This window comes from Staurois parvus, unplaced genomic scaffold, assembly GCF_062004578.1.
Source record: "Staurois parvus isolate SC_StPar_1 unplaced genomic scaffold, SC_StPar_1.0 ptg000422l, whole genome shotgun sequence".
NCBI lineage: Eukaryota > Metazoa > Chordata > Amphibia > Anura > Ranidae > Staurois > Staurois parvus.
Window position 1 is genome coordinate 3731718 of NW_028318218.1, and position 9719 is coordinate 3741436.

A 9719-nucleotide genomic window follows, 5' to 3' on the forward strand; every position below is an offset into this window, starting at 1 on the left:
AATTTTATAATAGATACAAAGAAAAAACTTTTTGTTCAAATTTTCTGCTCTTTTTTTGTTTATAGTACAAAAAATAAAACACCCAGTGGCAAGTACATACCACCAAAAGAAAGCTCTATTTGGGTAAAAAAAATTATACATATTTCATATGGGTACAATTATGCATGACCGCACAATTGTCATTCAAAATGCGACAGTGCTGAAAGCTGAAAATTGGCCTGGGCAGGAGGTGGGTATAAGTGCCCAGTAGGCAAGTGGTTACTGTAAGTGAAAAGGGCTGTGCAACAACATGGACTGCAAATGAGGAGTTTCACAATATTGCATCACCTTGAAATGTTGTCTGGTGGTACAAATACATAGAGTGCAGTGTTAAGGTGGAAGTGGGTTTGCACAACCCTTTCTCTATTGCAGTAATTGCCAAAGTAATGGTTTCTAATGGAGAGAACAACCTTCCTCTTTTATATTTTATTATTAGTTAAGCATAGCCTTACTGAGGTACTAATGTAATTACAGTATATTTGCATACCAAGTTAATTGAAATTGTTACTATTCTGTCAAACAGAAAAAACACATTTTAGGGCTAAAAATTATACTTGGTACACATTAAAGCTTAATCACTTGCCTTCCGGAAGACTTTCCCCCCTCCCCAATGACCAGGTAATTTTTTGCTATTCGGCACTGCGCTATTTCAACTGGTATTTGCGCGGTAATGCAATGCGGCACCCAAATGAAATTTATATCCTTTTTTTTCACACAAATAGAGCTTCCTTTTGGTAGTATTTGATTACCACTGAGTTTTTTTATTTTTTGTGATATATACAAAAAAAGACTAAAAATTTAAAAAAAATTATATTTTCTACTTTTGGTTATTAAAAAATATCCAGTAAACTCAAAGTTAGCCATAAATTTAGGCCACATGACTTTGGTAAAAAAAAAATCCCTGTATGTGTATATCAATTCATTTGTGTGAAAGGTATAGCGTCTACAAACGATGGTATATATAGTATTTACACAGCTTATATTTTCTGACTGTCTCGCATTTCTTGAGGTGCAAAAATGCCAGGGCAGTACAACCTCCCCCCCCTCCCAGTGACTGCTTTTTAGAAAGTAGACACCCCAAGGAATTTGCTGAGAGGCATGTTGAGCCAATGGAAGATTTTATTTTTTCTAGCAAATTTTTGGATAATGACATTTCTTTTTCTTTACACAAAGTTGTCACTTAAATGATATATCGCTCATGCATGCCAAGTGTATATGTGGAATAACACCCCAAAACACATTCTGTCCTGAGTATTTGGCTGACTTTTTGGCAGCCTAACTACATACAGGCCCTGAAAATCCAATGACCACCTCCACGCTTTCAAAGGGCATATTTCCTCATGTCACTTCCTCACTACCTATCACAGATTCAGAGGCCCTAAAATGCCAGAATAGTACAAACACCCCCTCCAAATGACCAGTTTTGGAAAGAAGACAACCCAAGGAATTTGATAAGAGGCATGGTGAGTGTTTTGCAAATATCATTTTTGTCACAGGGTTCTGAAAAAGAAAAAAAAGAAAAAAGAAATTTTTGTTTTCTTTCTTCGTATTGCAAACACTTGTGGCAACAAATGAGATCTGCAAATTACTCACTATGACCATTAGCCAATACCTTGGAGTGTCTACTTTCCAAAAAGGGGTCATTTGGGGGGGGGGGGTGCTTCTACTATCCAGGGCCAACATTACACGTTTATGCCACACATCACTCACTCTTCTAGCTACTGGAAGACCAAGCCTTTTCTGGCACTTTTTGTTTACATGAAAAAACATTTCTTTGCTAGTAAATTACTTTGAACCCCCAAACAATATATTTTTTTTAAAGCAGAGGCCCTAGAGAACAAAATGGTGGGTGTTCACATTTTTTATATCACACAGTATTTGCGCAGCGATTTTTCAAATGCTATTTTTTTAAAAAATTATTATTATACAGTATTTATATAGCGCTAAAAGGTTTGCTCAGCGCTGTACATTATAGTGGGGGACAGTACATGAGACAATACAGTAACAAAACAGAACACAAGGGATTCAAGGGCCCTGCTCTTTCGAGCTTACAATCTAGGAGGGAGGGGATAGTGGTACAGGAGGAAGTGGCTGTGGGGGATGGAGTGGTGAGAGGAGTGGAGGAGATCGGCTGTTAGGTGAGGGTAGGGTAGGCTTCCCTGAAGAGATGGGTTTTCAGGGTGCGCCTAAAGGTGAGGAGGGTAGGTGACAGTTTGATGGATTGGGGTAGTGAGTTCCAGAGGATGGGGGAAGCCCTGGAGAAGTCCTGCAGTCGGGCGTGGGAGGTGGAGACTAGGGAGCTAGAAAGTAGGAGGTCTTGTGAGGAGCGAAGATTACGGGTTGGGTGGTATTTGGGTATCAGGTCAGTGAGGTAGTTTGGGGCATCATTATGAATGGCTTTCCCTTCGCTGACAATTTCCGGTTTTTGGTAGACTGAAGAGGGGATAGTCTGCGATGAGGTAGGCTGGTGAGGAGGGAGTTGCAGTAGTCCAGACTTGAGATAATAAGGGAGTGAACAAGTAGTTTAGTAGTGTCTGGGGTTAGGAACGAGCGTATTTTGGAGATGTTGCGGAGGTGGGGCCTGCATGAGTTTGCCAACATGGGACATGGGACATTGGACATGGGGTTGGAAGGACAGGTTTGAGTCTAGAGTGACACCTAGGACTTTGGCTTGCGGGGTGGGACTGATGGTGGCGTTGTTGGTCGTGATGGAGAGGGTGGGGGGGATGGAAAAATAAACTTTTTAGAACTTTAATGCACAAAAACACAATATATTGCCCAATTGTTTGATAATATATAAAAGATGATTTTATGCCAAGTAAATCGATACCAAACAAGACATGCTTTAAAATTGCATATGTCCGTGCAGCGGTGACAAACTACGTAAAGTTTTAAAATCTATAGGCGATGATTTAAAAGCCTTTACAGGTTACCACTTTTAATTTATACAGGAGGTCTAGTGCTAGAATTACTGCCCTCAATCTAACGTTTGCGGTGATACTTCACATGCATGGTGCAATCTCTGTTTACATACAGACACGGGACCACCACTTGAGTTTGTCTTGGCGCACCAGCACAGGGATGGGGGTGAGGGTGATTTTTTTAAAAATTATTTTTGTTTTATACTGTCCCTTTGTCTTTTCTTTTTTGACAGCGATGTATTGTTGTGCATATTAATTGATTTGGCTGAAAATTTATATAAGTCTTCCGTCAAAAACAGTGGAGGGGCTAAACGCTAGTGCTGACAGCGAATGGGACTGATCCTGCTAACACTGCATTTTTGGGAACATTATATTAAGGAGGCACTAGTATAGTTCTGTTCGTGATCAATATATTGATCCGTACAGACACTATATTAGTGATGGCGGTGATCAGCAACCTATAGCGTGAGTGCGATAGTGTGAGGGCAATCTAACGCTAGCTGACCCTGGTTGGGAGGGGTGCTAACAGACCCTGACGTTATCTGATGTCCCTATTGGCAGTAATACAATGTACTGACACTGTACCAATGGCAGTGGCTGGGTGACGGGGCGAACAAAGGGTTAATAGGGGCGCTCAAAGGATTAAATGTGCTAATCTAACGTGAGTGTGTAAAATGTAGCGCTTTTACACACTCACGTGTTCTCTCTTCTCTCCTTGGACCGACATAGGGGGCAGCAGGCGGTGCACGCATGTGCGCACACACCCGGAAATAGTAAGCGACGTAAGGGCACATCGCTTTGCCCAGAGCCGCCGCTCAGCCGCTCATTGTGGACAGGCAAGCGGCAAGTAGTTAAAAATAAGCATATACTGGAAAGATAAAACCACTTAAATTTAAGAGAGCACATTTTCCAAGGACGAGGGCTGCTCTCCAAGACTGGGAGGGAATATTGGCATCGAAGAACACAGAACAGAAATGGGAATTCTTCAAAAAGATTGTATGTGAACACATTGCAAAATATTCCCATGGGCAATAAGTATAAACGGCTAAAAATAAAACCTACAGGATGTGGCTCACGTGCAAAAGCTATAAATAATATGAAAACCACTTTTAAAAAATATAAAAGTGAAGGAACAATATCATTGTTTAAATGTTACAAAGAATATAATAGAATATGTAAAAAGGAAATCAAGGATGCAAAAATTACAAACGAAAATAAAACAAACAACAAAAAAATGTTTAAATATATTAATATTAAAAAGGACAAAGAGAAGGCAAATTTCAGCTCTGTGCATACAAAGGAGCATGGGGGGGGGCTCATGTCAATAATGGGGATGATATTACGCAGGCCAATATGATCCACAATGGCTCAAAATTGATATGTTCCAGAAATATTTAGACTGAATAAAGGTGAATAAAGCGCCTTGGTCAGGTGGCATACACCCACGCACCCTAAAAGAATTGAGCTCTGTCATTTCAAAGCCATTGTTTCTAATATTTAGAGACTCTTTAATGACTGGCATAGTGTCACGGGAGTGGCGTAAGGCCAATGTGGTGCCTATATTTTAAAAGGGATTCAAGTCTTTACCAAGTAATTATAGACCTGTTAGTTTAACTTCTATAGTTGAGAAGATACTGGAGAGTGTAATAAAAGACCACATAAATGAGTTCTTGTTAGAAAAAAATATTTTAAGTAACAGACAGCATGGATTCATGAAAGACAGAAGTTGTCAAACAAATCTGATTTCATTCTATGAGGAGGTGAGCAAAACCTGGGACAGAGGGGTGGCGGTGGACGTGGTATACTTGGATTTTGCAAAAACATTTGACACAGTTCCCCACACATGGCTAATGTGTAAGGTAAAGTCTATGGGCTTGGAAAAATCAGTTTGTAAATGGATAGAAAATTGGCTAAAAGATCGTATTCAGAGAGTAGTGGTTAATGATTCATACTCATCCTGTTATTTTTGAATTCTGCTTTAACTATATCGTATAAATCAAATGGCAAAAATCCTATGGCCATGTTCTTTTTCAGGCTGCAGGTCTGCAAGGTGTACTTTACAATAACTAATGGATGTAGCAAAATGGAAACCTAGTTACTAGGGAAAACATGTTCGATATGTGCGTTTCTGTGTGTTTTTCAGGCACTCCTATTGAAGTCTATCGGGGCAAAAAATGCTTAAAGCTTGAAACATGTAGCTCAAAAGTCTCATGTACTTATTTTGAGCTACCAGTAACAAGCTTTGTGCTACAAAACTCTCAGGTATGAATGGGGCCTATGACTTTGGAAAGGATAGTACACTCCTGAAGATGCATATTTTTTCACAAAATTACTGATACAATTTAATTTCTCTCTTTTTTAATAAACTGTCTTCCAGTTAACATTGAGTTTATGGTTAAACAATAGCAAAGTTTATTTAACTCATCAAAGGAAATGGCTCAAGTTGCCCTGTAGAATTTCTGAATCTTATTTTGTTTATAGCTCACATTTTCCTGTTGCACCTGTGTATTTAAAAGAAAACTAATTACATGGTATGACATCAATAGACCCATGAGAGAACAGTGCTGATGGTAGATATACTGTATAGCCCTATGTTATTACCGCAATGAACGTGATATAACATGTTGTTGTTATTCCCTCTTATGCTGGTGATGTATCTTATGAAGCCAGCTTACGATACACAACAGCTTTATCTTGTAGTAGATGGTAACCTTCAAGTGGACTTATTCTGTAATGTTGAAGATGTTTCGTAGCTTGTGCAAACCACTTTTTCAGCTCTAATGAGTGTCAGGAAGACATCCCTGCATTTATATCTAAGCAGGTAGCACTAATGTCTTTAACCATTTACCACAGAAAGTCAAATTTTATTGTCTAAGGCCTGGATGGGAACTGCGACAGTTGCAGAACCACAATGTACTAGTTATATACTTCCCATTCTTAGTGTCAGGAAGGCCTCATAAACATTAATCCTTTAATTTACATGGCTGAAGGTATGAATTACTGTCAAATCGCCAGGGTAGAGATGTTAAAATAGCAATATACAGTATGTGAAAGACAGGTGGTTTGAAGGCCACCTTCTGTGTTCAGTGATGGTTATTCTTGATTGACATAGATGGCATCTTTCCCACCTCTTGAGAACCAGTTGTCCTCTCCGTCTAAAATGTGAACTTTACTGTACTCAAAGTTTTCATCCTTTTACTTGAGGTGTAGAAAACCCATTGGGTCTGGGCCTGTGAAGCCTGTCTGTCCAGTATAGTCCTGCTGCTTAACCATTTCAATACCGTGCAATTTTACACCTTCCTGCCCAGGCCATTTTTCAGGTTTCAGCGCTCTCACACTTTGAATGACAATTGCGCTGTCATACAACACTGTACCCAAACTAAAATTTTATCATTTTCTTCACACAACTAGAGCTTTCTTTTGGTGGTATTTAATCACCGCTGGGGTTTTTATTTTTTGCTAAATTAACAAAAAAAGACCAAAAAGTTTGAAAAAAAACACATTTTTCTTTGTTTCTGTTATAAAAGTTTACAAATAAATAATTGTTCTTCATAAATTTAGGCCGAGATGTATTCTAATTCATGTCTTTGGTGAAAATAACCCAAATTAGGATGTATTACTTAGTTTGTAGGAAAGTTATAGAGTTCCCAAACTATGGTATAGATCTGAAAATTGATCAGTCCTGAAGTACTGACAGCCAATCTAATTTCTTGAGGTCCAAGAATGTCAGAATAGTACAGATATCCCCAAATGACCCCTTTTTGCAGAGTAGACAGTCCGACGTACTTCATAAGAGGCATGGCGACTTTTTTGAAGTTGTATTTTTTTTGTCATAATTTTTCGGAAAATTAAAAAATTAAAAAAATTATTTTCACTATTTTTTTTTTACATACTGTCACCAGAGCAGTACAGCGTCATCATATAACTGGCATGGCGGTGATCATGGACACTGACTGGTGACAGTATGAAAAAAAAAAAATATATATATTTTTTATTTTTTTATTATTTTTAATTTTTTATTACATTTTTTTAAAAAAAATTTTCATGATTTTTTTTTAATATTTTACTATGACCAAAGTAGTACAATGTTACCATAGTAACATTGTACTACTTTGGGGAAGTGATCAGTATTTTTTTTTTTTTTACACAATTTGCTTATAGCAAAGAATTACTTTGCTATAAGCAAGCATTTACCTGAATGAAATCGATTCATTCAGCTTTTTTTTTTTTTTTTTGTGCTTAGCTGTGATTTGGTCACAGCTAATCACATGACATGTGCATTCACAGCTAGGCACTAGTATACAATGGATGGCATGAATGAAGCCATCCATTGTATACAACTGTCATGTGACCTGACCTGATTGGTCACAGCAGGTCACATGGTACCAGCAACGGGAGCCGGTACTCGGATCTGTCATCGGCCGTGTCCGAGGTACACGGCCGGTGACCGATCGCGCTGCTGCGCTGCTCTGCATTAGTGCAAACTGTGCATGTGCGGGAGCACGCCAAATAGCGTGCACCCGGAATGCAGCAACACTTTTGAAGCCGTCAAACGGCCATTGGCCGGGCGGCTAATGGTTAAGTACCTAGGTTCAGAGAGTCCTGCAGAGAAGAAGGATCTGGAAAAAGAAGTAATGCCTGAAGATGAAGTACCAGAGGGGACTCTCCATCTTGAGATCCTATGTAGGAGGAACTTGTGGAGAGGCTGGAAAAACATCTTGAGGATCACTATGGAGACTGCTGCTAGTGGAAACCACTGCTTCTGTAAGAGGTGTAGAAAATAGGCAGCCCCATAAAATTAAAATCCAAAGCCTAATACCTAATATAACTGTAATCTATCTTTGTCAATAGAAGATATTAGAGATTGCATTTTTATTGCATCATCACAAGAGGGCAGAACTACTTCTTGTGATAATAGGAAGACACAGAAGTGGGAACTAAAAATCTAACAATTTGTTTCCGGCAGGACAGGGAGAACATAGCCAGTCACATGTAATTAAGAGTTTTCTGTGTTTATTACAGGTAAGCAGGAGGCTGTTTAACATGATACATAGGACAAAATGACTTAACATGTGCCCTGGTGATCAGTGAATGCCGCTGCTACTAGTATGCAATCACACTACTCGCAGCATGAATACATATTGCAGCTATGCGATTTGGCTCTAAGATACAGGGAATGTGATTTCTCTATTGTAATACGCTATTGTTATGCAGAATAATTTACTAGCATATCTGCAGAGGTCTAGATATTTAGTATTGTAATTAAAGATGTTTATTAATGTATATGAAAATATTAATGAATTTGAAAATGTTTAGTAGTGTATAGAGGACAGTGATTACAGTGAACATATCCAGTCACATGTAATTAAGAGTTTTCTGTGTTTATTACAGCCATTCCTAATAAAGCACTTCTGGTTTCACCCGACCCATCCTTCGCACTGTGGAATTATTTACCGTATGTGCAACACTTCTTCTGGAAAGGTAAAGGTTTCTGGTTTCAGCTTAAAGCCTCTATTTGTCTATACTGAGGTCTATGGATGGAGTCTGAGTCTGCAAGTCAGCAGTGGGTGTTCTGAGTTCCCTACCCTTCTCTCCCATGTGATCTCTGTGAAGAATAAAAGTACCTTAAAAAAGCCTTTAAAGTAACTGGTGCGCAATTTGTACACATCCCCACCTTTCAGCTGTGGACTCAGCCCTTGAAAAATGCTAGCCCACCCTGTCTTTAGTGGTATCACCATGCCTCCGGGAGTTGCTACACTAAACTGCACTGTATATACCAAGTTACATTGCTTGTGTATAGGTATTGGGTCTTTTGGATGTACAAATTTCTGTCTCAATGTATTGCTGGGCTTGAAGGACACAAAGGTGTGATGTTTGTTAAAGATCCTTCTGAGGTTTTTTGACTCTCCAACTACTTTCCATGCTGGGGTATTTTCCTGACACTCACTAGAACTGAACAAGTGGCATGGACAAGCTGCAAAACATTTCATAGCTGAATGCTGTAAAATTCAGAAAGAATTTCCAGCAAATATTGTGTGACAGCAAAGCCCGGATAAAGAGACCCCTAAGCAAGTGAGTAGATCAATTCTGTTTATGAAGGGTCAGTTTGGCTGCAATGTATGTACAGTTGTGTTCAAAATAATAGCAGTGTTGAAAAAAGTGAATAAAGCTCAAAATCCTTTGAATAGCTTTTATTTCCATACACACAAATGTATTGGGAACACTACACATTCTATTCCAAATCAAAACGTGAAGAAAAATATATCAAATTTGTGTTGTTCCTCTAAAAAAATTGAAGAAACGTGAATATTAGACTGTTCAAAAAATATCAGTGTTTGTATTCTTCTTTACAAACTCAAACATTCACTATATAAACTGAAAAATGTTTGAAGATTTTGCTTTCCTTTGAATCACTTAATGAATATTTAGTTGTATAAGCACTGTTTCTGAGAACTGCTGTACATCTGTGTTGCATGGAGTCAACCAACTTCTGGCACCTGTGAACAGGTATTCCAGCCCAGGATGATTGGACTACATTCCACAGTTCTTCTCTACTTCTTGGTTTTGCCTCAGAAACTGCATTTTTGATCTCACCCCACAAGTTTTCTATTGGATTAAGATCCGGGGATTGGGCTGGCCACTCCATAACGTCAATCTTGTTGGTCTGGAACCAAGATATTGCACGTTTACTGGTGTGTTTGGGATCGTTGTCTTGTTGGAACACCCATTTCAAGGGCATTTCCTCTTCAGCACAAGGCA